Raw genomic sequence first — 6,855 nt, 5'->3', positions numbered from 1 at the left:
GATAAGCTGACACAGTTTCTTCAGTAACACTATCCTGTCTGTTCGAACATATATTGACTGAAATAGCATGTCTAACACTCAATTACTTCTCACTAGTTAGTGACTTAAATCCTCACATCATCCCACTGATGTGTCAGAAATACACAACACTTATGAGGGCCAGGCAACAGTACATCCTATAAATATCTGAACATAAAATCACATTAGGGAAACTATTCTCAGCTGCTAATGATGTCACCAAGCACCGTCCAATCTACAGTCAGACTGATACAGCACCGACTGAAATCCACTATGGGTAATTACATATGTACTTGCAAATATATTAGGCGCTACAGGAATGTAACGGCACTGAAGAACAGACCCCAGTGTGAAAGTGCATACTCACAACCAATTTCACCACAGCCACAGTGACATACCGGCAAGCCAAATGAACAGTAGAGTATAAGGACTGTGTGAGCAAAAACATCATCATGTTTGCCACTCACACACTACCCCTACATATACTGGCCCAATTCACAGTTCAGTATGGCTCCTGACCATGGTATGGGACATGTCTCAGTCTGCCTCTACAAACATATACAGCCGATAGACCACCAGAAACTGGAACAGCATGCACAGTCAGATAGAAAAGGAGCCAAACACTTACATCTACCCCCTCCCTACACATGCCAAATAACATTTACACACTACACTGCTACTCACTCATGACAGTCTGTCAACAATCACCAGAAATACACAGATCTCTCAACTGTACAGAGTCTCACAGAATGTCCAGGTTTTGTATTCGTATATAAGGCCACTTCCACATAAAATGTCTGTCATTCTGATACATCACAGGGATGATATCAGGAATGAAGGCACTAAACTGATATACCATACCTATCAACCTCTTACTGTATGGCATCTGGACAAAGCCTGACATACTTGGGGGACAGAAGCCCAAAACCAGGGACATATTTGAAATATTGCTGTTATAAACTAAGAAAGTTCCTGGTGTAACAGGGTTTGTTGTAACATATCTTTTCTGAGGGATATGAAGTCAGACACATTTACTGACTGCAGTCCCCACAGTATGCTACTGATTTGCTAAAGGCAAAAAATGACTGAGGAGCACACCAAACATAAGAGTCCAAACTCTCGCCATTCTGCAGACAGCCCTACAGTTGAGAGTTATGTCAACCACATAATACTGTCAGACTTAAAATCACGCAGAGAAGTCATGTCCACACAACCCTTTTAAACTAGCATTAATCCAACTGTTTAACAGCAATACTTACATTCTGTCCCTATGTCTGGAACATTATCCCCCATTTTGTTGGGCTGTCTCCACAGTTTTCACTGTAAGAGATATTTCCAACTACCCTCTGTGATGCTGTTGTTCAAACACCTCCATGAAGTCCTCCTCACAGGCAAGGAAAAGGGGCAATGCCCACATGAAATACTCAGTTATACGAGTGTGTTACCATGCCATTGGCTATAGGAATAACAACACGGCTGTTCTGTATGCAATTAGCAAGTGGAGGACACCAATTGGTGCATAGGCCATCAGCTGCTCATGAACATTACCTACAAAAGACAAGCTGCTGCCTATGCAAAACAGATGTATACCCTACATCTTGGAAACAGAGAGAGTGAGAGAGACAGACAGACAGACAGACAGACAAACAAATCTACAAACCAACACAAATCTGAATCAAACAAGCTATACTTTGGGAAAAAAGGTATGTCAAACAAGTAAGAATATAATGGAATGCAGTAGGAGGTATTTCATAATGGGAAATAGGTAGTTCAACAAATATATCTCAACACGACTTGCTCTACTGATATATTGCTGATCAGAACCTATGGCCATAGCATGTGGGTCTGTCTGCAGTGACATAGATCACAGCTCAGGCCCCTGAGTCACCCCAGGAAAGAATGGCTCACATATGACTACTACTGGAGAATGTGTGTTGAACAATGCTAACTGTGACACTGCTAGGTCATCTACTGGAATGTCGTAAATATCCATATGTTACTTGTGAATGCAACTGTGATATACATGTTTGTCTCAGAAATGTGAGAGACCTATACAGAGTATTTGCATATTAACTACTGTTGCAAATGTGTGTTGAACTGCATGTGATATACTGAGCTCATACCATTCAACTGTCCAGTGTTATGCACACCAACCATATGTGTGTCTCATATTTGTAGTCATTTACTCATAAAGTTGTGCTATGTCTGGCAAATCAGTGGCAAATCTGTGAAGACTGACATTACAACATCTCCTTCTCTTTCTTTTGGCTGTCCTGTTAGGGGTCGCCACAGTGGATCACCTGTCTTCATTTCCTCCTGTCCTCTGCATCTTGTTCTGTCACACTAACAACATGAATGTCCTCTCTCACCACATCCAGAAACCTTATCTTAGGCCTTCTTCTTTTCCTCTTACCTGGCAGCTTCATCCTTACCATCCTTTTCTGAATATACTCAGCATCCCTCCTCAGCACATGTCCAAACCAACATAATCTCACCTCTCTGGCTTTGTCTCCAAACTGTCCAACCTTGGCTGACCCTCTAATATAAATATTCCTAATCCTGTCCACCCTTGTCACACCCAGTGCAAATCTTAACATCTTTAACTCTGCCATGTCCAGGTCTGACTCATGCATTTTTGTCAGTGCCACTATCTCCAACCCATATAACATAGCTGGTCTCATTACCCTTTGTAGACCTTCCCTTTCAATCCTAATGGTACTTGTCTGTCACAAATCACTCCTGACACTCTTCTCCACTCTCTCCATCCTGCATGTACTCTCTTCTTCACCTCTACTGCAAATTCATCATTACTCTGAACTGTTGATCCCAAGTATTTAAACTCATCCACCTTTGCAAACTCTACTCCCTGCATCCTCACCATTCCTCTATCCTCCATCCCATTCACACAAATATATTCTGTCTTAGTCCTGCTGACCTTCATTCTTCCCCCCTCTAGAAAATATTTCTACCTCTCCAGGGTCTTCTCAACCTGTTCCCTACTCTCACTACAGATAACAATGTCATCTGCAAACATCACAGTCAATGGGGACTCCTGTCTGATCTTGTCTGTCAACTTGTCCATCACCACTGCAAATAAGACAGGGCTGAGAGCTGATCCCTGATGTAATCTCACCTCCACATTAAATGCATCCATCAGTCCCACCGCAGAACTCACCGCTGTCACACTACCCTTGTACATATCCTGTATCACTCTTACATATTTCTCTGCCACACCTGACTTTCTCATACTACACTGTAAAAGTTTCTGACTCTAAATCTGACTTCAAACCAGTGATAAGTGGAGTACCACAGGGTTCAGTCCTGGGACCTCTCCTGTTTGGTATCTACTTCTCTGAAGTACAGGCTAACACAGAAGGCTTCTGGTTAATGAAGTTCGCAGATGACTGCAAACTAGGAGCCATAGTCGAGTCCCCAAATGATGTGGACATCCTACAGAAGGGCCTCACTGAGACAGATGCCTGGTGTCAGAGGCATGGCCTCAAGCTCTATGCCAAAAAGTGCATTGTCATCCCCTTTGGTAAAAACTTTGTACCCATGAATTACCACATAAATGGCAGTCTACTTAATGACGAATGTGTGATAAGAGACCTTGGGACCAAGGTGGACAGTAGTCTCTCCTTTGATAATCACATCATCACAGTAGTCAGGAAATCATTCTATGTGGCACACCTCATCACAAAAGGGTTCTCATCCAGGAAAAAAGAGGTCATTGTTTCCCTCTACTCGGCATTCATTAGACCCATTATAGAGTACAACAGCCCTTTTGGAATGCACCTCACAAGACATCTGCAGCAGCTGGAAAGGCCACAGAAGTACCTCACAAAGAGGATTACTGGCCTCAAACAGATGCCCTACACTGACCATCTCAAAAAACTCCAGCTTTACTCTGTAGCATATCGCCTACTCTAAGGAGATCTCTGCCTAACATATAAAGCTATGTTAAACCCAGAGCTGTTGGACATGCTACACCTAAAGAACTCCCAATCCCTCTGAGCTACATGCTCTGTGGACCTAAACCTTGTCACCACAATAAAAAGGACATGCTGGAGGGATAGATTCCTGTCCCATAGACATCCTATAGTCTGGAACAAGCTACCCATCTATGTTAAGCAAAGGTCCTCATTAGCACTCTTCAAGAAAAATCTTGATGAGTGGATGGGAAATAGGAAATACACCCCAGGGATCACTTCTATGGCTCTGCTCGACAGGGGCACAGGAAATTAACTTTCTTGAGTGGCGTAAGCCAGGGAACCTTGTTGGCTAGGCTTACTTAGGCCCTTGGGCCAATAGCCTAGTACCTACATATGAATCGGTGAACCTATGAACCACAACTCATCTCTAGCCACCCTGTCATATTCTTTCTCTAAGTCCACAAAGACACAATGCAATTCCTTCTGACCTTCTCTGTACTTCTCCATCAACACACTCACAGCAAACATCGCATCTGTAGTACTCTTTCCTGGCATGAAACCATACTGCTAATCACTAATCATCACCTCCCTTCTTAACCTAGCTACCACTACTCTTTCCCATAACTTCATACTGTGACTGATCAGTGTTATCCCTCTGTAGTTACTGCAGCTCTGCACATCACCCTTATTCTTATAATTTGTACCCAATCACTTTTTCTCCACTCCTCACACATCCTCTCACTTTCCAAGATTTCGTTAAACAATCTGGTTAAAAGCTCCACTGCCGTTGCTCCTAAACACCGCCATGCTTCCACAGGTATGTCATCTGGACCAACAGCCTTTCCTTCTTTATCCTCTTCATAGCTATCCTTACTTCCTCTTTTCTAATCCATTGCACTTCTTGATTCACCATACCCCCATCATCCAACCTTCTCTTGCTCGCATTTTCTTCATTCATCAGCCCCTCAAAGTACTCTTTCCATCTCCTCAACACACTCTCCTCATTTGTGAGTAATTTCTCTCATTATCCTTTATCACCCTTATCTACTGCACATCTTTCCTAGGTCGGTCCCTCTGTCTAGGCAATCGGTACAGGTCCTTTTCTCCATCCTTAGTGTCCAACCTTTCATACAACTCTTCATATGCCTCATCTTTAGCCTTTGCTGTCTCTCTCTTTGCCGTGCACCTCATCTGCTTACACTCCTGTCTACTTTCTTCATTTCTCTGACAATCCCACTTCTTCTTCACCAACCTCTTTCTCTGTATACTCTCCTGTACTTCCTCATTCCACCACCAGGTCTCCTTGTCCTCCTTCCTCTGTCCAGATGTCACACCAAGTACATTTCCGGTCATCTCCCTTACTAGCTCTGCCATAGTTACCCAGATATTAGGTAAGTCTTTACTGCCACCCAGTACCTGTCTTAACTCTTCCCTGAACTCAACCTCACAAGCACCCTTTTTCAGTTTCCACCATTTGAACCTTGGTGCTGCCCTCACATTCCTCCTCTTCTTCTTGATCACCAACATCATCCCACAGACCAACATTCTATGCTGCCTGAATACACCTTCCTCTGTTACCACTTTACAGTCTCCAATCTCCTTCAAGCTGGCCCTCCTGCATAGGATATAATCCGTCTGTGTGCATTTTCCTCCACTCTTGTATGTCACCCTATGCTCCTCTGTCCTGTTAGAATACTTATTCACCACAGCCATGACCATCATTTTTGCAAAATCCACTACCATCTCACCTTCTGCATTCCTTTGCTTAACGCCATACCTACCCTTAACTTCCGGATCCCCTCTGTTTCCTTCACCAACATGCCCATTGAAATCTGCTCCAATCACCACTCTCTCTCAGCCTGTCATCACCACTTCATCCAACTCACTCCAAACTTTTTCTGTCTCATCCATTGCACACCCAACTTGTGCAGGATATGCACTAATAACATTCATTACACCATCAATTACCAGCTTCATAAACATCACTCCATCCAACACTCTTTTCACCTCCAAAAACACTCTTGGCATACTGTTCCTTCAGGATAACCCCTACACCATTTATCCTCCCATCCACACCGTGATAGAACAATTTGGACCAACCTCCAATACACCTAACCTTACCCCCCTTCTATCTGGTCTCTTGCACACACAATATATCAACCTTCCTTCTGTCCATCATATCAGCTAGCTCTGTCCCCATACCAGTCATACTGCCAACATTAAAAGTTCCTACCCACACTAGCACACTCCTAGCCTTTCTCCTCTCTTCCTGCCATATGAGTGTCAGACATCCTCCAGGGTATGTTTGTGAATGCAAAGGCTACTGTGCTATCAAATGACTTGTGTGTTACAACAATATTAAGAAAGTGTCACTAAATTTGGCCCATTGGCCCCCATGTATGTGTGGCATCTCCAGATGTCCTGCTCTAACAGGTTGAGAGGAATGACTGAGCAGCAAGAGTGTAAATACAGTGTGCCATACTGACATAGAACAGAAATGTATAACAGATATTACCTGTGCACATGTATGTATGAGTAGGTGTACCTGGCTGCCTCATAACAACAGACATGGGATGCAAAACATTGGGTAAATAAGCTGTACATGTTGTACACTTGTGTAATCTTAGTTTCTGTGCATCCAACAGAGTTAGATTTCTACAGCTACTGGTTGTTGCTTTGCCCTGACATAGACATGGGTACTAGAATAAGCATGATTATCAGGTTGAAATTGGAGAGGTGTCCAACTGTGTTATGATCTTGTGTCCATCCTACTACAAACAGCTATATGACCACCTACATAGCTGCATGGCTCGACAATACCTTACTTGTAAAACCTGCCTCCACTAAGGTAGAGTAATACCCTTTGCTGGACAGCAGCAATACACAAACCACATAACTGGTCGCT

The sequence above is a fragment of the Protopterus annectens genome, chromosome 11.part0, assembly GCF_019279795.1.
Source record: "Protopterus annectens isolate FY-2018-M chromosome 11.part0, PAN1.0, whole genome shotgun sequence".
Taxonomy (NCBI): domain Eukaryota; kingdom Metazoa; phylum Chordata; order Ceratodontiformes; family Protopteridae; genus Protopterus; species Protopterus annectens.
The sequence above is the reverse complement of the archived record's forward strand: the minus strand, read 5'-3'. Positions refer to the sequence as shown.